The following is a 24059-nucleotide window of genomic DNA, read 5'->3' as shown; positions in this document are numbered from 1 at the left end:
AATACACATCTATCAAGTGAATCTAAAAAGTGAATAATCTGATGAACAGAATAAACTGGTGAATATAATAGAATCAGGGACATAGAAAGGGAGTGGACTGACAATTCTTGGGGGGAAAGGGGTGTGGGGGGTGCAGGAAGAGACTGGACAAAAATCGTACACCTATGCATGAGGACAGTGTGGGGGGGGGGGTAAGGGCAGAGGGTGGGGTGGGAACCGGTTGGAGGGGAGCTATGGGGGGAAAAGAGGAATAACTGTAATAATCTGAACAATAAAGATTTAATTAAAAACAACTGAGCAGAAAAAAAAGAACAAAGCTTTGACTTAATAAAACTAATAACAAAACAATATCAATGCAAACACAACAACAAGTGAGAAATCAAACTACAGATATGTTAATATTTTTAGCTACTAAATGAAAGTCTCTTTTGCTGCTGGTGTATATTTACTCAGAGTCCTTAGACTTGGTTGTGCAATGCCTTATAGAAGACTGGCAGCCAACCAATGTCCACATAGCCAGAAACATGGTTGAGGCTATAACTTCTACCTCCTGCTGGTTTCAGTCGTTAGCTTCTTTAGCTGACCCTATGTTGACACCTCAGTCTTTTGGGTAGTCTTCGTTTTCCTCTTCCGCATCGCTGTCATCAGGGCAACTCTCAGTCCCTCGAACAACGGGACAAACAGCTTCTCTGGGTCCATCATGGCGACGCACGTAATGCTCTGGCATCCAGATTGGTTGCGGTGCTCCTTCTGGAAAGATACAAAACACAACCTCTTCCCCATATTATTATTAAATCTGATAAAACTTTTGTCTGGTTTTTGCTTTCTTCAACCAGGCTAACTTGGTGGAGGCTATTGTACAGGAGGCCTGATGCCTTCCAGCTGCTGTACGATCCTCTGCAATTCAAAAATTTTAAGTAAAAAGCAAAAAATTTTAAAGTATAAAGATCATGACTGAGTTTGTTTTTGAGGTGACACATAACATCCGCCTCCCCCTTTCTGTTTTAATAATTGCATTTTATTTTTTTATTTTTTTAAAATATATTTTATTGATTTTTTACAGAGAGGAAGGTAGAGAGATAGAGAGCTAGAAACATCGATGAGAGAGAAACATCGACAAGCTGCCTCCTGCACACCTCCCACTGGGGATGCGCCCGCAACCCAGGTACATGCCCTTGACCGGAATCGAACCTGGGACCCCTCAGTCCGCAGGCCGAGGCTCTATCCACTGAGCCAAACCGGTTTCGGCTTAATAATTGCATTTTAATAGTACGATTGGCTTACTTCATTATTGCTTGAGAAGTATAAGGAACACTAGTTTTATGACAAATTTTGAAAAGTGAAAGCCGCCTGAAGGGTTCGAGTCCTTTTAAGACTCTTCATTCCACATCTGCAGACTGAAAGGGCGAGGGCTACGCCCTCCATCTTGCCTCAGGGTAAGAGCTACGTCCTTTCTCCTCCCCTTACTCCAACCCCCCCTATATAACCGGTCTCTAGGCGGGGTTCTCTCTCTCTCAGCCACTTGGCCTGCCATTGTGTCGGCGAGTCTGGTGGATGGGGAGCTCAAGCTAGCTTGAAATACAGACTCTTATGCTTTTGCATCGGATTGGCTGGCTCCCTGATGTGGTTTCTTGGGGATCTTGAAATCTGGGCATAACACAGACTAGAAGTAAACATATGAGAACAAGAATGGGACAAACAATAGTGGTTATGCTGAGAGGCAAATGCAAGGATATCCAGTGGAAGGGATTAAATTCTTTCAAGTCCTCTTTAAATTGCTGCCAGGCATTAAGGGAATTGGTTTGTAAGTTTGCCTTGGACAACTGTACAATATGCTGTTGTAATTCTAAAATATCAAGGATTGTGTTACCTTGACCCCAAGCACCAAGAAGATGATTTTTTATTGATTCCCAAGGGTGCAGGGTACTATTATAGGGAACAGGGGTAACACAAATCTGGGAAAAATTATAATGACACTGTAAAGATATTCTTGGCTCTAGGCCATGGATTTTATCACCCATTCACAGGACTGTAGACTTTAATGCTGACAATTCAATTTCAAACTGATTATCAATTCTTTTTTGTATAGACAAGGTCTTAGTTACATTTTCCTTGACTTGTTGTACGAAATGAGAGGTCTGAACAGTCTGTACCATGGATGAAGCAGCAGTGCCCACAGAAGTGAGTAACGTTACGAGGGCAAAGATTCCTGCAATGAACATTCCAAGAAATCTTTTTTGTCTTTTTAAGATTTTTACTAGATCATGCAACAGTTGGTAGGTTTAATGAGATTCCCAAGGCTCGGTTAAGTTAGTGGGAACCCAAGCAAAATCTGGCTGTTTTAAAATCATGAGGGAATTCTTTTGAAATATAGAATTAATACAATGGATAATGTGCAACCTGTGCATGACACCTCATACAGAGGGCTTGTAACATTAAGGTGCATCTGGACGGGGCCTGAGAGGAGTACAAACATGTCAAACACACAGGCAGTAGCAAGCACTGTCTTATTGAGAGTTCCTCGTAAAGCAGAAATGGAATTATTTGAGCTATAATTGAAACTATATCATTTTATAGGTGCAAGTGCAGCAGCTAATTTCCACTGCGTACTTTGTAGAGGCCAATTGTCATGTTGTAATTGAGGCCCAACAAATTCTCCTCCATGCCATGAGATGGAGTGATTTTCTTCAGCATATAGATAGGATCATTCCCTTTCCACTTTAGGGTGCGATTGTTACTATACAGAGACCCATAAGGGCTCCAGTCTATAAAGAAAAAATTGTTATTAAGTTTGCTGGTGGTAGGATAATTACTATAACAGTCTTGCCAAGACCTTTTACATAGTGGCTTAGTGCGGGGGGGCGGGGGGGGGGGGCGGGGGCGGGGGGAGTGCCTTAGCACACTTACATTTTCTGCACCTTTCCCCGGAGCAAGTAGAGATAATACATGTACTTGAGCCGTTTCTTCCCCATTCTTTGGGGTCCAGGCTGGCCAAAAACCTCTCTTTAATTTTACACACAAGGGAGCAGTGGCTTGGTTTAGAGTCATACAAAAGGGAAGCTGGGTGGCAACAGCTGTGTAATTATACCTTGCCCATAGGCTTCCTTGCCCTACCTGTGGTCCTCCTGGATGACCAAGGTTTTGGGTATCATTGGTGACTATATTAGGTGGAGGATCAGCCCACGTAAGGGGTCTTACCCACGGTGGGTCAGGAACATAAGTCCAGAATACCTCCCCATTTGCCCCTGGTAGCATTACCGCACAGCTGATTGCTGCTAGCATGAAGAGGATGTCCTCAGGTGTTCCTGGGCTCCTGGTCACTTCTGGGCTCTTCGCTGTCCACTTCGTCCTCCTCCCACTTATCTTCAGTGGGCTGCTTGGGATCATTGCTATCTGTGGCCGGGGCAGTCGATTACCTATAGCTGTGAGGCGTGGCTCCAGGTGCCGACTGTTAGGTTACGTGGCTCAGGTGGCGGTGCAAAAAATAAAGTCCAGTGAATCAGAAAATAAAGGAAAGGAAAGTTTATTCTGCGTCCCCGGGAGACCCACGTACCCCCAAAGACAGGGCACGTGGATTCACGCCAACATGGAGGGGGGCGCTTTTTTTATATTGCGGTTGGGTGAGGGGCGGGGACATGAGCTGAGGTATTCAGTTGAGGAAGCTTCAGCTGCAGGGGGGTCAGCAAGGTATTCAGGAATGAGTCAGCATCTGTGTGGGGGTATGTGGATTCAGGGAGAAGAAGCCGGTATCTGTGTCTGGCACGCTGATCTGTGAGAAATTCCAGGGGGAGTCCATTGTCTCATCACATGTCCGCATGTATCCGATCCTGGGCTCTCTCCGACCTAACACCGACTCCTTTTTAAACTGGCCAGTTCCTTTCTCGGGTCCATGTTGAAGTTAGTATTTCTTGCGGGAGGAGTCCGAGTGGGTGGAGGGAGGGGAAGGGCGGGAAGAAAAAACAAAACAAAACAAAACAAAAAAATATTTCTTGCGGGAATCCACACTGGCTTAGAGAAATTTTCTGAAAGTATATAAGCGTATCCTCGACCAAATGTTAAGAGGGAATTTTGTATAAATTAGATTTGAGATCCTTTCATTTAACCAGACCATTTTCCTTTTGGCCCACTTCCACAGGTGTCCTGCCATTGGCATTACAAGCGAAAATCAACTTTAAAGTAACAATTTTAAAATAATTTAGGCTTAATGTAATATTTGAAAGTGCAAGGGCTATGCCCTCCATCTTGCCTGTATCCTCCATGTTGGGGCCACGTGCGGCCTTCTTCCCGGAAGCCCAGGCCTCTGCTGGCCACGCCCGGGATTTTAAACTAACCAATGACAATCAAGGGAAGTGCGCGCCATAGATATGACCACATCCTGTGTAACAAGACCCGGCTTACGCCTGGCCAATCGGCAGGGCCCACAATCCCCTCGCTCCACCCCCCTATTAAAGCCGGTTTTTCCCACGCGGGGGCACTCTGCTCCGGGTCCCTGGCCTGGCCTGAAGTGGAGTCCGGTTGGCTAGCCCCCAATAAAAGGACCTTCTGCTCTTGCATCGAACTGGCTCCCAGTCTGGTCTTTGGGGATCTTGGAATCTGGGCATAACAATATTCACACAGGTGTGGACGAAAGGGGCCACATGCTGACCTGACAGGCTCAGGAGAGGCCTGCATGGCGGGCTTGCAAACTCGGAGACCTAAAGTCACCACAAAGGATGGTCTGAAATTAAACTTTAACTAAAAGCAGTTATGGTGGGCAGTTACGTCCTAGGCCAGTATCTTCACTGACAAGGTCAACTGAGCCCATCTGTCTTTTTGCCTCTATGATAACATACCCTTGGGATGTCTGGGTAACTTGTGACTTCCCTTGTTATAGAGCCCAGGTGTGCTGGGCCCAGGACAGATGCCGCAGATTCTTTCATTTATCATGTTTTTTTTTTTTTTCTGCTCTAGGGTGAACATCTACTTTTTTTTTTAATTGCTTAAAGTATTACAAAGAGTATTACATATGTCTCCTTTTTTTTCCCCCCACCCTTGACAATCTCATTTATCATATTAATCGTTCCTGCACCCCCTAAGTATGTGTCCATCATTTTACTTTTTATCCAATCCCAGGGTGTTCCCTGCTTTGCTTATCCCTCCTCCTTAATCTGTCACCAATGAATTTCATGTAACCCACCTATGTTCCTCCTTTGATTGCAATGTATAAATACAGATGTAACCCTGCCATTCTCCGGAGCACTATCTCAATTCGTTGAGGTTCTGCTTCCCGGCATATGTCGACAGTTTGTCTCAAATAAACTCACAAAAAATTCTTTACAGGTTTCAATGGTTTTTTATGTTAACACAGGAGATCATTCTATCATTCCCCTTATTTTGTATTAAAATACTATAAAGAGGCTTTTGAAAAAATTTTTAATGCAGTCTTGATAACTTTAGATTTAATTCTTTGCACAGAAAGATGACTGCTTTGGATACATCAACTGGTAAACAATTTTTATTATGAGATGAACCATCAATAAAATTTTTTTCATGAAATATATATTTATTTAAATTTGCAAATATGAATTAATTTGAAATAAGGTTTATTTTTTAACTTTAATTGTCTTGTTTGTGGACAGTAAATAACATTAATTGGATTTCTGCTATCAGTTTCTTTGAGTACTTTGACATAAGCTATTTATCCTTTATTTAGGGAGGGAAAATATAGATTATTAACTTTTAAGTATCCTTTAATAACTTTTGAAAATTATTTAAAGTTTAAAGCAATTTTTTTGTATTTTTATTATTTAGGGTTTAATATATTGACTTTTAATTACAGTTCTCTAGACATTTGAAGGAAACCTCTTTTTTATTTTCTTTTGGAATAAACTTTTGGCCACCTTCAGAGAATTTAAAAGACATTTAATACTACTAGGTTATGTAGTCACATTAAATGACTTTCCTGTAGTATTCATGGTGACTGCTATTAATGATTAGATTCAATGCCTGAATAGCATTCTTCAGTTTATCCTGTACCTTTAAAGAATGTTTATATGGAAGTTTTTAAGAAATGCGAGCTTCTGTTGCTGGCCTTTATTAAAGCCAACTGCTCAAAACATTGGTCTGTCATATAACTGAAATTATATGAGGCCTTAATTATATTTTAAAAGCTAATTTATTAAGTGTTAGGTTAGGTGGCTCAGGAGGCGGCGCAAGAAATAGAGTTCAGTGAATCAGAAAAGAAAGGAAAGGAAAGTTTATTCTGCGTCCCCGGGAGACCCACGTACCCCCAAAGACAGGGCACGTGGATTCACGCCAACATGGAGGGGGGCGCTTTTTTTATACTGCGGTTGGGTGAGGGGCGGGGACATAAGCTGAGGTATTCAGTTGAGGAGGCTTCAGCTGCAGGGGAGTATGTGGATTCAGGGAGAAGAAGCAGGTATCTGTGTCTGGCACGTTGACCTGTGAGAAATCCCAGATCTGTGAGAAATTCCAGAGGAAGTCCATTGTCTCATCCCATGTCTGTATGTATCTATGTATCTGATCCTGGGCTCTCTCGGACCTAACATCCCGGCCTTTTGGTGATAAGGGACGGCGACTCTCTGACTGCTTCCAGCTGAACAGGGACGACGAGGGGGGGTGGTGGTTAAAGGCCAGGGTTAGGCAGAGGCAGGTCGGAGGGGAGCCGAGTGTAGGGATGGAGCAGGAGCTGATTCACAGTCACCCGTGACATCTCCGCGATCCGGGAGCGGATGAACTTGAGGAGGCACGGGGCTAGGAGAAAAAAGACACAGATGAGAATCAGGGGCCCTATCATGGGCAGGACCCAGGTAGCTAAGGGGCTTTGGAACCAGCTGAAAGGGGAGTTGTCCTGGAAGTGTCCTGCATGTAGTTCTTCATTCAGCTTAGGGTCTGCAAGTTTTGCTCCACTATTCCGGACTCATTGATGTAATAACAGCACTCTTCCTGAAGGAATACGCAGGTTCCTCCTCTTTCTGCAGTCAGAAGGTCTAAGGCGCGCTGGTTCTGTAGGGCTACTTGGGCTACTGATGTCACTTGCTGCTGTAGGGAGGCTAAAAGAGACAGTAGTAGACTCCAGGGCTAACTGGAGCTTGTCATTAAAGTACTGAGCAGTGACCAGACTGTTCCCGAGGGCCCCCCCCGTGAGGCCTACTGAGGCAGTGATACTCACCCCTAACATGACAGGGAAGAAGGCAGCCCGGTGCGTCTGGGGGCGGGATGGAGGGAGCAGCCAGGCGAGCTCCCACTCTCCATACAAGGTTAGTTGGGGAACTACTGTGACCACGAAGCAAGGCCCGGGGTCAGGGGTTCATGCAGTTGCTTAAGGTGCCGTTGCACCAAAAGAAGGTACCTGGACTGGCCTTGGTGAGACTGGATACGGTGTGGTTTCAGGTACAGCTCTAAATGACTTGTCCCCCAGTTACCGGATTACTGGTCTGGTAGCATATCCATGGGGGCAGGGTGGGCTCTGGAGTTTCGGGTTCCCAAAGGGGAATGCCAGCCATGGGAGGCTGACATTCACCTTTCCCTTGGGTTCTTGGAGAAGTCATGAGTGGGACGGCAGCCAGCAAAGACCTGTCTGGGTTTTGCTGCCGGGTGACTTGTTTGCCGTTCTGGTAGTGGGTTTCAGGGACCTTGAACCTCCACACAAGAGGGTGGGGGTGTGTGTAGGTTGCTCAGGGCCTGGAGGAGAAGGAGGAGGGGAGGGCGGTTAAGGCAGACGTTAGTGGGGCCCAATACATCACATTTATAGAAGTCATGCTGCTCCGGGGTCCTCTTGAGTCCGGAGAGGCAGTGCCAGGACAGGTCGCCAAGCAGCTTGGCCGCGGTGGGGGCTGTGAGGATTACAGCATGAGGTCCCATCCACCTAGGCTCCAAGGCTTGTGGATATAGGTTCTTAAGGAGGACCGAGTCACCAGGGTGAAGGGCTGGTCCTGGGAGTCCTGGTCGGTCGGCTCTGGCTTGGGCAGAAACCTGTTCTCATGTTCTCAGAGCAATTGCCTGGGTAAAGACAGATATGGGAGATACGTACCCAGGGGAGGGGGATCAGTAAGGAGACGGTGGTTGAGCAAGAAGGGTCAAAAGGGCTTAAGAAGGTGGGACTCCTTGGTGTAGCCCGGACTTCTGGTCGGGGCCATGGGCAGGAGGACCGGCCAAGAGCTGCGAATTTCTAGAGAGAGTTTAGTTAGATGGTCCAATAGGTTGGAATTGAGTGGCTATGATGAGGGTTCGAGCCAGTGACAGACAAATCCAGCAGGATGTAGAGGAGGAGTTGATGTTAGAGAGTAGATGGAAAGTTGTGTTGATGAGGGTGGGCATAGGAATAGGTCCAGGGTTTGTAAATAGAGAGTGACACTAGAGGATTTCCCATCCCAGACAGTAGAATTGATGACTCCCTCATCATTCCGTATCTGTTTCCCCTGAAAATATGAAAAACCTGAGAAAAATTGGAGGGTTGCTTGCCAGGTAAGAGCCTGTGAGGAATGATGAGTCATCTGGTCCTGGATGGTGTCGCCGAATCTTCTTCGGGGATGGTGGGAGGCACTCGGTGAGCCTGAGAGAGGTAGGTGTTGCAGTGAAAGTGGGAGGAAATGTTAGAATGCGCTGCTATCCAAGGGAAAATGGAAGGAGCAGTGGAAGCCAGGGACCTGGAGGCTGGAGAAAAGGCTGGGAGGGAGGGAGCAGGTCGAGCAGCCTGTTCCCAGGCCTCTAGCCGCTTGGATTTTAAAACTGCCGCATTTTTCCTTTGGGAAGGGTGGAGGGGGATGGAGCGAGATCAGAGCAGTTTTCAGTTCAGAGGAGGAGACAGTGTGGAGGAGATAAAGAGATAAGGCATTCACGGCGGAGACTGAGAGACTGGGCTAGGCGACTGTGGTCTGGGACAACTGGGCCCCATGACAGGACGCATGGCAGTGGAGGATCGGTGTCCCTGTAAAGGGAGGGGGGCCAGGAGTGGAAGGAGCAGGGAAGCTGGAGTGGGGAGGCTGAAGGGCAGAGTGGCCGCTAGGATGGTGAGGATATCTGGTCCTAACAGGGGCACGGCATGACTAAGAACGAGTGGGTTATAGGGCTATGATGGAGGCAAGGAAGGGGACTGGTGGCCAGAAGGCAGGTGGATTTGCCGTCAATACGCATGTCCGAGATCTTGGAAGGATAAAGGGGCCCTAAAAAGGAGGGCAGGACAGAGAAGGCAGCCCCCGTATCGACCGGGAAGGTGACCCACTACCTTCATTGTGACCCGAGGCTCAGCGAGGGTGAGAGGGTGATTGGAGTCATTGAGGCTGGGCTTCTTCAGTCTTCAGCCAGTTTCAACATGGCCAGTGGCGGGTCATGGCCTGGAAGGGTGGCCCCCCACGCTGAGGCGCAGAAGGCCCACCACTTTTCCAGGGGCAGCTTTGACCTCGAGCTGGGCAGGGCTTGGCTGGAGCCCGGGGCCGGGGGCACTGCATTGCCCAGTGGCCTTCATTTCCGCATTTGAAGCATTCTCCGGTGGCGGCTTTCCTTTCATTGCACCCTCACTGCTCACAGCCCCCTTGGGGCCGTGGCGGCTGCCGTCAACCACAGGGCCACAACAAGGTGTGTCTGCAGGTCTACCCTCTGTGGAAGGCAGGCTTGCCATTCTGACTGTGCCTGCTCCTCACGGGCATTAAGAACTTTCAAGGCCATTTTTCACTTGATCTCGGACCTGGGTTTGAGGACCAATAAAGACCTTAAAGGTCGGGTTTAGAGAGTGGGGGCAGACTATGCCCTCAATCCCTGCTGCCTCCCTCAGGGGTAGAATGGGCGCAGAAATGGAAGAGGCTGTTCTGGAGCTAACTTCTCAGGATTTGGGCTCTAGGGGAGAAGGAAGCTGCTTGTTAAAAGGGTCTGAAGAGAGCCCAGCTGCAACCTCTTGCAAAGGGAACTGGCCGGGCACCTGTGAATGTAAAGTGCTGGCAGTTATGGGGGAGGAGATTCGGCAGAGCGCAGTGGAAGGTGGGCAGTTAGAACTTAGAGAGGGTACTGCGTGGGGTACAGGTTACTAAGGCAGGCCTGTAAGGGGAGGGGAGAGCGCAGGAGAGGTGGCCTGGGTGGGCGTGGGAGAGGCACTGGGATTCTTTGATGCACACAGTGGGGTTGGCGGAGAAAGACACCAGGTGCTTCTCAATTGCGGTTTAAAGTCGCAACCTCCCAGGGGCAGGGCAGAACGAAGGCTCAGGGACAGAAGGAAGGTGGAGCCTGTGGACGCCTGTGTGCCTACTGGGGAGGCAGGCAGGGGCGGGACGGAGTTTCCAGCAGCGGCTATGGCGTTAGCGGCTGCGGCAGTGCGCGGACGGACTGACTGCGGGCGGCGGAGTGCAGGGGCATGGGGTTGTAAAAGGCGGTTTGAGTTCCGGCCGCCGCGGGGCGGGCGGAAGAGGGGAGGCGGGGTCAGGAGGCGGTAGAGAAGGCGTGGCTGGAGGAGGGTCCAGCAGGGAGGGAGGAGGGGACAGTGTGGACGGACAGGGGCACAAGGCCGGCAGGAGAATGGGCGGCTTTTGCCGGGGGAAGTTCGCGGTGGTCTGGTGAAGGGGAATGGGAGAACACGGAGACAACGATGATGATGGTGACGGCGCCGGCGCCGCCACCCACACACGGCACATGAACCCACCCCCACACACATACACCACACACACCGCGGGCTCGGTGGGGCACGGTGGGGGAAGCGCAGGGACAGCCCGGAGGGAGGATGGACCGAGCGAGGAGAGATGGCGGAAGGAACTTTGGGGGAGGGACGGGGAACGCAGAGAGATGGAGAGAGGCTGAGAGAGAGAGACTTGGTCACATTTCCCAGTTTGCTGGCAGAAATTACTGAGATCGGTGTGACGGTAAAGTCAGGGTCCCGTTTTCAGACTGAGGCCATGCTACGTTACAGGAAAAGGACGCAGGTCCGGGACAGGCCCCGTGTTTAGCCAGATTGGCGAGCAGACACCCTAGAGGTGTGCTCAGGTCAGATTTGGAATTTGGATTCCCCGTGCTCGATACCCGTGGCCTGTAGTGGGGCTAAAGGCTGGCGTCCCAGCGGTTTAACCCACGCTACGGACGGACGGATGGACCGTGGGTGGGGGAGAGGCGTCCCTCTACCTTCCCAGGTCTGAAGGAGCCTTCCTGGAAGGTTCCGGAGAGGCACTCCCTGACTCGGCCGAGTTTTACGGGCAGAGATGCCGGCGGGCGGGCGGCCACCTGGGACCGGCACGGGGGCGGGACGGGACTCACCGCTGAGGCTGCCAAACTGGAAAAAGTTGCCGAGCTGAAGAAATGAGGTCCTGATGGGTCCAGAGCCACGAGGAGGGAGAGGCGGGCACCCTGAGCCGCGGAGGGACGGCCAAATGGAGTGCTCGCGCCACCCGGGTTTCAAGGCACCAAATGTTAGGTTAGGTGGCTCAGGAGGCGGCGCAAGAAATAGAGTCCAGTGAATCAGAAAAGAAAGGAAAGTTTATTCTGCGTCCCCGGGAGACCCACGTACCCCCAAAGACAGGGCACGTGGATTCACACCAACATGGAGGGGGGCGCTTTTTTTATACTGCGGTTGGGTGAGGGGCGGGGACATAAGCTGAGGTATTCAGTTGAGGAGGCTTCAGCTGCAGGGGAGTATGTGGATTCAGGGAGAAGAAGCAGGTATCTGTGTCTGGCACGTTGACCTGTGAGAAATCCCAGATCTGTGAGAAATTCCAGAGGAAGTCCATTGTCTCATCCCATGTCTGTATGTATCTATGTATCTGATCCTGGGCTCTCTCGGACCTAACATTAAGCAATCACAATAAGCATCTTTATTGAAAAAACGTAGTAAATCTACACTGTTGATTCGTGAGGCATGCATGCGGTCCCACCCTCAGGGCTTCTGTCCGAAAACTCTGCTTTTAAAAAAAACTCTGCCTCTGAAATTCCATTCTGCCTAAAAGGGATCAAGCAATTCCGTCTTGCTCTAGCATAGCGAGCGAAATTCCCACAATTAAAATATGTAAAGCACATCCGGGAGACGGAGTAAGCAAACATTCCTTTTGCGATTGGCTAACTCAAAGGGAGGGGCGGACCTTTGCTGTTTCAAGACGGCTGCCCCCAGGAAAGCCGCAAGCCACGTGGCCGAGATGGTGGCCCCCAGGGGAGCCACGTGCCCTGCGGCCAGGATGGCGGCTGCTTAAACCTTTTTTCAGATAGGAAAGATGACTTGCTTATCATTATACTTAGTTAAAAATGCAGAATTAATCCTCCTTTCTAACTAGATCTAGGTTGAAAATTCACTAGAATTATGACTTCTTAAAACTTAAATTCTAAACTCTTAAAAGTTTCAATTCTTTTTTTGATAGCGAGACAGAACTCAAACAATATACAAAACAAGTCTCAAGACATACGAAACACATCCGACGAACAAATCAATTTTACACTGTAGAACAGGGGTCCTCAAACTACGGCCCGCGGGCCACATGCAAATATAAAATTGTATTTGTTCCCGTTTTGTTATTTTACTTCAAAATAAGATATGTGCAGTGTGCATAGAAATTTGTTCATAGTTTTTTTTAAACTATAGTCCGGCCCTCCAACGGTCTGAGGGACAGTGAACTGGCCCCCTGTTTAAAAAGTTTGAGGACCCCTGCTGTAGATATTTTATAAGGGAATTAAAAAATATATATATATATATTTTGGTGATTTTTTACAGAGAAGAAGGGAGAGGGATAGTTAGAAACATGGATGAAAGAGATCGATCAGCTGCCCCCTGCACGCCCCCTACTGGGGATGTGCCCGCAACCAAGGTACATGCCCTTGACCGGAATCGAACCCGGGACCCCTCAGTCCGCAGGCCGACACTCTATCCACCGAGCCAAACTGGCCCAGCTATGAGGGAATTTAGATCAACGCTTCTATCTTTTGAGAACAGCCTTAACTGCGTGATTGCAAGCCAGCGAGTTTGCTGGAGGCGCGGGGAATTCAAATGCAAATTAACCACATTGTCTCTTGCCAAGGCCTGGGCTGCACCCCCTGCTCGGGCGGGAGACTCAAAGGACGTCTTTCTTTGTCTGGGAATCGAGGAGAAGCCCCTCCGCCATTTTTCCTAAAACTTTAATCCATCCGCGACACCGTGAGGATACCAAGCCATGCCAAAACTACCTGGCATAACTTCCTCTGGGCTAGTTGCCATCGGACAATTGTGGAGAAATTCCAGACGCAGTTGTAAACCAGGCTCTGGGGGAAGGCAGGACAACGCGAGTCCCTTTCCCCCGGTAGTTCCGTAGGCTAATTCTTCCAATCCGAGAATGGATTGTGTATAGGAAACCTGACCCTTTGAAGTGTATATCTCCACCCGCCTCAGGACAAATTGTGTTCATAAAAAGCATGGGTCACATCACTTCCTCTGATGCTTCCTGTCTCACTCACAGAAGCCCGTGCCCATGTTGTCCGTGGCTCCTTGGGCCTGACTCCTGGTACCCCTCACTCCTCTCCCATCATTCTCTCTCCTCGTTCTGGTCTAGCCCTGGTGGCCTCTGGGTGGTTTCTGGTATGTTAAACTTGTTCCCACCTCAGTGCTTCTTTTTCTTACCAGCCTAGAGCAGTGGTCGGCAAACTGCGGCTCGCGAGCCACATGCGGCTCTTTGACCCCTTGAGTGTGGCTCTTCCTAAGCCTTAGGAGTACCTTAATTAAGTTAATAACAATGTAGCTACCTATATAGTTTAAGTTTAAAAATTTGGCTCTCAAAAGAAATTTCAATCGTTGTACTGTTGACATTTGGCTCTGCTGACTAATGAGTTTGCCCACCACTGAGCATTTCTGCTCACACCCATCCCCAGATGTCTCTGTAACTCCTCCCTCTGTTCAGGTCTTTGTTACAATGTCCCTTTCACAGTGTTCTTTTCTGACCATTCTAGAATAGCATCTCCCATTACTCTTTACCCCTTCACAAAAATTATTGTAGTATAATGCAGGTAATCAGATGCACAAGTCCGTCACCATCATTTTGACCATCAGTTTGCAGCAGGTGGTGGTGTGGCTGGAGATACAAAGGAGCAAGGCCCTCCAGCGCACGCAGAGGTCACTGGCAGCTGCTGTTGTTTTGTTAAACCTCGTCCTTGCCCTGAAGCCCTGCTCTGTGCTCTGTGCCCTGTGCCCTGTGCCCTGTGCCCTGTGCCTTGTGCTCTGTGCCCTGTGCTCTGTGCTCTGTGCCCTGTGCCCTGTGCCCTGAAGCCCTGCTCTGTGCTCTGTGCCCTGTGCCCTGTGCCCTGTGCCCTGTGCCCTGTGCTCTGTGCCCTGTGCCTTGTGCTCTGTGCCCTGTGCCTTGTGCTCTGTGCTCTGTGCCCTGTGCCCTGTGCCCTGTGCCTTGTGCTCTGTGCCCTGTGCCCTGTGCCCTGTGCCCTGTGCCTTGTGCTCTGTGCCCTGAAGCCCTGCTCTGTGCTCTGTGCTCTGTGCCCTGTGCCCTGTGCCCTGTGCCCTGTGCTCTGTGCCCTGTGCCCTGTGCTCTGTACCCTGTGCCCTGTGCTGTGCCCTGTGCCCTGTGCCCTGTGCTCTGTGCCCTGTGCCCTGTGCTCTGTGCCCTGTGCCCTGTGCTGTGCCCTGTGCTCTGTGCCCTGTGCTCTGTGCCCTGTGCCCTGTGCCCTGTGCCCTGTGCTCTGTGCCCTGTGCCCTGTGCCCTGTGCCCTGTGCTCTGTGCCCTGTGCCCTGTGCTCTGTGCCCTGTGCTCTGTGCTCTGTGCCCTGTGCCCTGTGCCCTGTGCCCTGTGCCCTGTGCTCTGTGCCCTGTGCTCTGTGCTCTGTGCTCTGTGCCCTGTGCCCTGTGCCCTGTGCTCTGTGCCCTGTGCTCTGTGCCCTGTACCCTGTGCTCTGTGCCCTGTGCCCTGTGCCCTGTGCCCTGTGCCCTGTGCTCTGTGCCCTGTGCTCTGTGCTCTGTGCTCTGTGCCCTGTGCCCTGTGCCCTGTGCTCTGTGCCCTGTGCTCTGTGCCCTGTGCCCTGTGCCCTGTGCTCTGTGCCCTGTGCCCTGTGCTGTGCCCTGTGCCCTGTGCCCTGTGCTCGTGCCCTGTGCCCTGTGCCCTGTGCCCTGTGCTCGTGCTCTGTGCCCTGTGCCCTGTGCCCTGTGCTGTGCCCTGTGCCCTGTGCCCTGTGCTCGTGCTCTGTGCCCTGTGCCCTGTGCCCTGTGCTCTGTGCCCTGTGCCCTGTGCTGTGCCCTGTGCCCTGTGCCCTGTGCTCGTGCTCTGTGCCCTGTGCCCTGTGCTCTGTGCCCTGTGCCCTGTGCCCTGTGCCCTGTGCTCTGTGCCCTGTGCCCTGTGCTCTGTACCCTGTGCCCTGTGCTCTGTGCTCTGTGGCGGGCGGAACGTGGCCCCTGGAGCCCGCGCTTTGTGTTTCAGTGTCTGCGGCCAGAAGGGGACTGACCTCGAGCCCTTGCAAGTATCAGACCACAAGTCCTGGGAAGGGACCCGCTGCCCAGTGTGGGTCAGGTACTAGCCATGCCCCTGCTGGGATGCTAGGGGATTCACAGCCTTGGAGGAGGGGGTCCGGGGTCTTTTGATGGCTGTCTTCCCTTCCCACTGCGGTAGGATCTTAGCATGTCAGGGCAGCTCCTAGCTCTCAGCTCCCCACAGGGAGAGGGGCTAGAGCGAGCCTTTTGTTTTACTGAGCACTTGACTATGGAAACAGCAGCCTACTCACCAAATCCTCTCCCTGCCTCGGGACTATCTTCTCTCAGAGCCATGCTTTTCCCAGGTGTTTTCCAAGTGACATCTCCGTCTGTCTCTGTCTGCTGTGGCCATCGCTGCTCAGCCAGGCCCCCTGCACGCAGAGGCTCTGACACGCCCAGCTCACTCTCCCCTCCGAGAGCCAGGTTGCCGGCTCTCACCTTGTCTGCAGAACCAAAATACAGTCACATCCTCTTCTGCCTAACACCCATCAATGGCTCCCACTTCTTGAAGATCAAATTCCAAATTTCCCCTCTGCATTCCAGGCCTGCCCTTTAGACCTCGCCGCCGCCCTGCTGATCGGCGTGGCTCCCAGGAGCGCGGGATTCCCCTCTCCCGTGTGTGTGGCTCTGTTCATGCTGGCCACTACACCGCCCCCCCCCCCCTCCCGCCCCCGCCCCACCCGGGCAGAACCCCATACCTGCCCTCACTTGCCCTCCCGAGGCTCCTGACACACACAGCCCTCCCACCTCTGGGTCACCTCCGCCTGGTCAAACAGCCCAGTGGTCCTCTGGGAACTGGCTGCTGACATCTCCAAAAGGCCTCCAGGAGCCTCATTTTTCAAAAACACATGTCACTTACATGTGTATGAGCTTCTCATCTTATTTCTCTGGATCTCTGCTTCCTGCCCCCAACACTGTCTTGATTGCACTGGGTTTTCTGGTTACCCAGGCGTGGGCTAGCCCAGGACGAGGGCTTAGTGATGCTAATAGGGGAGACCTACAACTTGATAGATAGAGCACCTGAATTAATCTGAAAAATAATCATATTATTTTAAACCTTAGAACACATATATTTATGTGCATAGGGGTTAAGCTTCTTATGTGTAAATGGGGAGTTAAGTTTTTCTTAAAGTTTCCTTTTTAAGGCCTGTGGGAAGCGACTGGGGAAGTGACTCAGCTGTGAATCCAGCAAGCAGAACTGATAAGCATGGTCAGGCAGACCCACCAGGAGTCAACACCATCTCGTCTACATCACCTCATCGCCTGATGAGTAATTACAATAGCTGACGTCTGTGGACCCCCAGGCCTGCACATAGCTGCACTCCTCACCCCAGCCCCTTCCCACTGGTGTCCCGCCTTGAAAACGCTGTTCCCTGAATACTTCTCTTGCAGGGGCCATACACCATGCACAACCCCACAAGGGCGGCTGACTGCTGACACCAGCCAGCCGGGGCCTTTCTCACCTCCCCACTACCACCATCATGGGGGAGGGGGGGCTGCAAAAGCCTGCGAAAATCCCAGGTATGAGGAACAAAGAACTGAGTGCCCTTTATAAGAGAAAGCCCCGCTGCAATCAGCACTCAGCTTTGGGGACCAATTCCCCTGAGCCACAGCACCGGTGCTCCTGCAATAAAGTGCATTTTCTGAATCTTCCAAGTGCCTGGTTGTATGTCTTCCCGCCACCTGAAAATTTTGCCATAACAATGCCACTGGGCTGCACGTCATCACCACACCACGGTTGGTGCCAATGGCCTGGCCCCGATGACCTCCCCAAGCAGGTGCCAGGAAACTTGCCAAGCAAATAACTTATCCTGGTCTACTCTGTTGCCCTTTGGCCGGGGAGATGGCCCTGCCCACGCTGTCCAGCCCTGGAGTCACGAGCTTCTGAAAGGTGGTTGATGAGACTGGGGAATGGAATTTAAATTTTTATTAATTCATCTACACTAATAAAAGACAAACATGCAAATTGACCAAATTGGCTCCACGACTTCAATTGGGCGGGTGTCTGAGTGAGGATCTGTGAAAACAGGTCACCCCTCCCCAAGTAAATGCGTCTGGGATTTCTGTGACGCGTAAAGAGAAAAGCTGGCTTAAAACTAATGAGCGCATCGTCCGATTTTGGATAGAGTTTTGAGCTGAAGTCTCTTTGCAAATGTGCAGGATGGAGCCCAAGACTGATTATTTACCCCCCCCCCCCCCCCCCCGCCCCAAAAGATGCTAGCTAGATTCTAGCAGAAAGATTGGCATTTCCACAATAAAGAACAGTTTTTAAATGCTAACGAAGGGTGTTAAGGCTGGCTTCCCAAGGCAATTTCTAATGAAGGAAGGGGCTAGTCGCTTCCCACCTGTAGCAAAATCTTAAAAGAAAGAATGTGGTCAATTTACATCTGAAAAGACCAGGTAGGCCAGAACCTGTTTTGCAAGGCTCAAATGTGGTTTTCCAGAACCGCTTGAAAGTAAAAAGTAAAGTTTACTCTAATTTGCCTCATGAAAAATCTAGAGGACAGAATTAAATCTGTTGGTTAAGTATGTCTTGCATTTTTAAAGTTTATTCTTAAAAATGTTACTGATTGAGAAATGCTGAATATTTTGACTTGCCAGCTAAAAGTTTAAGGTTCGGATCGAATTGGGAAAAATTGTGTAATTGTGGTAACTAAATGCCTTTGCTTATTGGTCTGATTGAGAAGAGAGGATTGATTTTGTGACCTCAACTGAAGATTTTTGATGCAAGGACCAGTTTAAATTTAATTGAAAAGGTATAAACAGCTAATGAGATTTCTGTTTGTCTGCAATACAGCCACCATTTTGAGCTGCATGACTTGGCAGCCGCCATGTCAGCCACATGGCTTGCCCCTCCCCTGGGGGCCACCATCTTGAAACAGCAAAGGCCCCTCCCTCTGATTTAGTCAATCAGTGTCTGCTCACTGAGGCAGGCTGGGATTTCAGGGGTGGAGTTTTAAGGCGGAGCTTTACTGTTAATCTCTTAAATCTAGAAAACCCTGCTTTCCTAAAACTAAGGTCAATTAAAGCTTATGTCAAGGTCTTTAAAAGGGACTGATAGCAGTAATCCAATTTCTAAAGTAAAGTATGATGACAATTATTTCAGGTAGAAACTGTGGTTTAGATAACATGCCTAAATTTAACCTAGGTTACCCAAGGACTCTAGATAATGTGTTTGCCCAAAGCTATGGTTTGGATTGCATGCTGTCTCTGCTTCTGTAAATTGATCTGTCTTTATTGCTTAAATATGTATCTTTGTTGTTTAAAATTGATTAATTAATGGAAAAAAAGACAAACGTGCAAATTGACCATACCTTCTCTACACCTTAAGCCATGCCCACTAGCCAATCAGAGCAACTATATGCAAATTAACACAACCAAGATGGCGGCCAGCAGCCACAGAGCTGGAGCGAGCAGGAGGCTTGGTTGCCTCAGTGATGGAGGAAGCCAAGCTTCCTGGCCGGCTGCTGCCTCCTCTCAAGGCAACAAAGTTTCAATTATAGAAGGTAAATAAACCCCAGATACCTGCTTCCAGTCGGCATGGCCATGGAGCTGGAGTGAATAAAACAGAAAACAAAAAAAGGAAAGGCTGGGAGCTTTGGTTGCCGGGGTGCTTGTTCAGTCTGAAAACAGCCATCAGCCCTTCACCCAGCCTGTCTTCAGGTTGCTTGGCCCTCTCCCCAGGATCTGAGGAGCCCTGTGGGCTGCAGCCTGTGACTTGTCATAAACCAGAGCCTCCCCACTGCAGCAGACACTTCATGAGCTGGAGTGCCCTGGCCAGGCCTGGGAAAGGCTCGGCTAACGTGCCCTCACCCGAGAGGCAGCCAAGGCTGTGGACAGCAGTGCCAAGAGCACGGACGTCTAGCTCAGGCTTCAAGAAACTCGCCAAGCAGTGCCCCTGCATAACTGGAAGATTTTCCTCTACCGACTTCTTGGAACCCACTGATTAGATACTTTCAGGGTTTAACTCCTGACTCATAGCTTTTATATTAATATTTCCCTATTTCATGTAGGCATCTCTCCTTTAAGCTGACTGGCCTCCCGGACCCTGAAACAACTGACATTTGCCACCGCCTTCCAAAAGATGAAGCAGCACTAACCAGCGTCGCTGAGACTGCTCTCAGGCTCTGCTTAGCTCCTCAGGGGGACCATGCTAGCTTCTAGTTGTTCAACAACAATTGATATTGTTGGGAACAACCACGTAGAATTGTATTCAAGCCCTGTGCTTCTAAGAGCAGTGACAGTGGGAGAGTCCCCTCCGTTTTATGTTCTGGGAGATGGCTAATTGCAAAAGACGCCCTGTGCTCAAAGACTGGGCCCACTGCCACTGTGCCTCACCACCCCTCATTCCCCTGCCTCTGTAGGGCACCAGGCCTCCTTCCACTTTGGGGCTGCTTCTCTCAAATGAGCCTTTCCCCAGTGCAGACGGCTAAATAAAAGCACCTTCTCCATTGTCCACTGCACAATTTTAGCTTATTGTATCTTATGTAATAGAACATATTCACATACTATTGTGGCAGTTAGGTCTCATTATCACTTAAGACAAATAATTCAGAACTTAAAAAGGAATTGAGAGCCCTAACCGGTTTGGCTCAGTGGATAGAGCATCAGCCTGCGGACTCAAGGGTCCCAGGTTCGATTCTGGTCAAGGGCATGTACCTTGGTTGTGGGCACATCCCCAGTAGGGAGTGTGCAGGAGGCAGCTGATGGATGTTTCTCTCTCATCGATGTTTCTAACTCTATCCCTCTCCCTTCCTCTCTGTAAAAAATCAATAAAATATATTTTTTAAAAAAGGAATTGAGAGATATAAATAATTTAAAAGTCAAAATTTGTTTCTCAGAGCTTTTGAAATTAAATGTGAAAAAAACTGTTAGAACATCATACAGGGCAAGTTATTGGGCAGCCTTGACTATAGAAGTGCATACAACAGCTGAGACACCAATAAAGCCTGATGCGTTTGACATTGATAGGTGAAAAGGCAGTAAACATCCTATATAATAAAAGGCTAATATGCAAATCAACTGAACAGCAGAACGACTGGTCTCTATGATGTGCACTAACCACCAGGGGGCAAACACTCAAAGCAGGAGCTGCCCCCTGGTGGTCAGTGCACTCCCACAGGGGGAGTGCCGCTCAGCCAGAAGCTGGCTCATGGCTCGCAAGCGCAGCGGTGGTGATGGGAGACTCTCCCGCCTCCTGTCAGTCAGACATCCCCCGAGGGCTTCCAATTGCGAGAGGGTGCTGGCTGGGCTCAGGGAGCCCCCAAGTGCACGAATTTTGTGCACTGGGCCTCTAGTAAATAAATAAACAAAACCCCAGAGGTGGGAGAATCGAAGATGGCGGCATAGGTAAACACCGGAGATTGCTGCCGCAAACAACCACTTCAAAAATACAACTAAAAGACGGAACGGACATCAACCAGAACCACAGGAAGGCTGGCTGAGGAGAGACTCTTCAACTAGAAGGAAAAACAACAGCATTCCGACGCTCAGAGGAGGCGCAGTGTGGAAAATAAAAAGGTACGGTGGTGCGGAGGTGCGCGCACAAAGCGGGCTGGTGGCTGAGGGCGCGGTTGTCGTTTTCAATCAGGAGGGAGTCTCAGACTCTGGGCTACAGATCCGGGCGAGTCTCTAGGGACCCAGACTCAAACGGGAGAAGCGGGACTGTCTGGCTACGGTCCCTCCGAGGTTTGCAGCGGTTGCTGGGACAGAGAGGCAGAGCCCCTGGGGACGGACTGAGAGCAGCCATAACTGCTCCCTCCGCCCGCCCTGTTGATCCTGTGGGACCCGCCCCGCCCAAGCCCTGCACAGAGCCATTTGCCGGATCGCCTTAGGCAAAGGCTAGATTAGCACCTCCCCAGAGGACAGAAGTTTTCCACACAGCTGATTCTCACAGCCAGTCGGCCTGGTGGTCAAATCCCTCTAGTATTAACTACAACAATTAAGGCTTAACTAGAACAAGACTGCGCACAAAGACCACAAGGGGGTGCACCAAGAAAGCATAAAAGATGCGGAGACAAAAAACATGACAGAAATGGAGGATGTGGAGCTAAAAAATGCAATTTTGAGGGCTTGCAATAAACTTGAGCAGAGCCTCACGAAAACTAATGAGACCCTCGATGCTATGATAAAGAAACTAGAAATTAAGCATACACGGACTGAAATAAAGAATATTATACCCAATAGCAGACCAGAGGAGCACAAGAATCAAGCCAAAGAATTGAAATGCGAAGAAGCAAAAAACACCCAACTGGAAAAGCAAAATGAAAAAAGAATCCGAAAGTGTGAAGATAGTGTAAGGAGCCTCTGGGACAGCTTCAAGCGGACCAATATCAGAATTATAGGAGTGCCAGAAGATGAGAGACAGCAAGATATTGAAAACCTATTTGAAGAAATAATGGCAGAAAACTTCCCCCACCTGGTGAAAGAAATGGACTTACAGGTCCAAGAAGTGCAGAGAACCCCAAACCAAAGGAATCCAAAGAGGACCACACCAAGACACATCATAATTAAAATGCCAAGAGCAAAAGACAAGGAGAGAATCTTAAAAGCAGCAAGAGAAAGAGACTCAATTACCTACAAGGGAATACCCATACGACTGTCAGCTGATTTCTCAACAGAAACTTTGCAGGCCAGAAGGGAATGGCAAGAAATATTCAAAGTGCTGAATACCAAGAACCTACAACCAAGATTACTTTATCCAGCAAAGCTATCATTCAGAATTGAAGGTCAGATAAAGAGCTTCACAGATAAGAAAAAGCTAAAGGAGTTCATCACCACTAAACCAGTATTATATGAAATGCTGAAAGGTATTCTTTAAGAAGAAGAAGAAGAAAAAGGTAAAGATACAAATTGTGAACAACAAACATGCATCTGTCAACAAGTGAATCTAAGAATCAAGTGAATAAATAATCTGATGCACAGAATGAACTGGTGATTATAATGAATCAGGGACATAGAAAGGGAATGGACTGACTATTCTTGGGGGGGAAAGGGGAATGGGAGATTCGGGAAGAGACTGGACAAAAATCGTGCACCTATGGATGAGGACAGTGGGTGGGGAGTGAGGGCGGAGGGTGGGGCGGGAACTGGAAGGAAGGGAGTTATTGGGGGTGGGGGGAAGAGGAACAAATGTAATCTGAACAATAAAGATTTAATTAAAAATAAAAAACCCCAGAGGTTTATCTATTTCTGGAAGTAAAAAGTACGGTAGACTCTTTTCCCAAGAAAGCAACCATTTAACTGGAGAAAATTATTTAAAAAAACAATAGAGTCTCTGGAAATTGTCCCAATTCCCAAGCAGGTGAAGAAACATTAAATCAAGAAAATCTACTAAATCTCAATAAGAAATATGTAGCAACCGAGCCACAACTCATTCCTCCCTGCCAGACTCTTCGCACAGAAACCCTGTTCCAGGCATCCTGCTGGAGGCAGCCCAGCGTGGAGGACACCTCCCAGACGCCACTCGTGAGGGGGCAGCTCCCAGCAGCTCTCACTGAGAACCCCCCCCCGCCCCCGCCCCCGCCCCCATACACCTCAGCTTGCTGATAGGAGAAACCTCCTCAGTCGGAGGGCGATCCAAGAAGACCAGGAGCTAGGTCACCCCACAGCCCTTTTTGAGAAGTGCCGTTCTGGGATAAGTAGGTTGAACCCAAAGCTAGTTCCTGTGGATGGTCAGAGCCTGTCCCGGGAGAGGCAGGCCATGGTGACTAAGAAGCCCGGCTCTGTCTGAAGGGGATTGACCTTATTTGAAACAAAGGGGAAAGTTCCACGTGTAAAGGTGTTTTTGAAAACGATGGTTATTTTGGTTGAGAGAAACTAATAGGGTGCCCAAGTTCCATGGTACTAGAAGCAACAAGCAAAAGGCAGAGCGACCAGGAGTTTAACAGAGACAACCAAGGAAAGAGGCAGCCAGAGAGAGGCTCCTGGGATCACAGTCCGCCTCATGCAGGAAGTCTTTGTAGAAGCACTAGGTCACCCCTCCCCGGGAGCAATCACAGGGGGATGTGGGACAGACTTGGAAACACCCCCGGCTGCATGAAGACCCAGTAGACCCTGGCAAAGGACTTAATCACAACCTTTGACCAAACACTAGTGGGACAATAAGTTTCCCTGAGGCAGGCAACACTGGAAAGCTGGGCTTCCCCATGAAGACACACACACTGCTGGGGTCCGGAGACCACGGAGACCGGTGCGTGCCCACGGCTGGACCCCTCAGGTGACCAGGAGTGGAAAATCTAAGCCACTGGTCTCTGGCTGAACATAGGCAAAAACAAACAAACAAACAAACTCCTCAAACTGTAATAGCGGCGTCCAAGTCACAAACACACCCAAGGGAAAGGTTAAAAAACCAAACTGACCACGGAGGTTTAAGCACAATTTTTGACTAATAAGTGGCTTATGCTGACTCAGGGGTGATCTCTAGTTAGCTAAGACAAACGATTCAAGGAAGGCGAGATCTGAGTAGGGACATCAGAAGCTGCACACTGCAGAGGAAATAGACTTGACAGAGTTAGAGCACAAGTCACTAAACAAATAACATTAACCCTGGGGGATGGAGGAAATTAGTATCCTGAGTTGCTACAGTATACTATCTGAAATGTCCAGATTTAAACGAAAACAATTTGAGACAAAGAGACAGAAGTGTGACCTATGCACA

The sequence above is a fragment of the Myotis yumanensis genome, unplaced genomic scaffold (assembly GCF_028538775.1).
Source record: "Myotis yumanensis isolate MYYU_CA2020_CCGP unplaced genomic scaffold, mMyoYum1.0.hap1 SCAF_8, whole genome shotgun sequence".
NCBI classification, from domain to species: Eukaryota; Metazoa; Chordata; class Mammalia; order Chiroptera; family Vespertilionidae; genus Myotis; species Myotis yumanensis.
Note: the sequence above shows the minus strand (reverse complement) of the source record.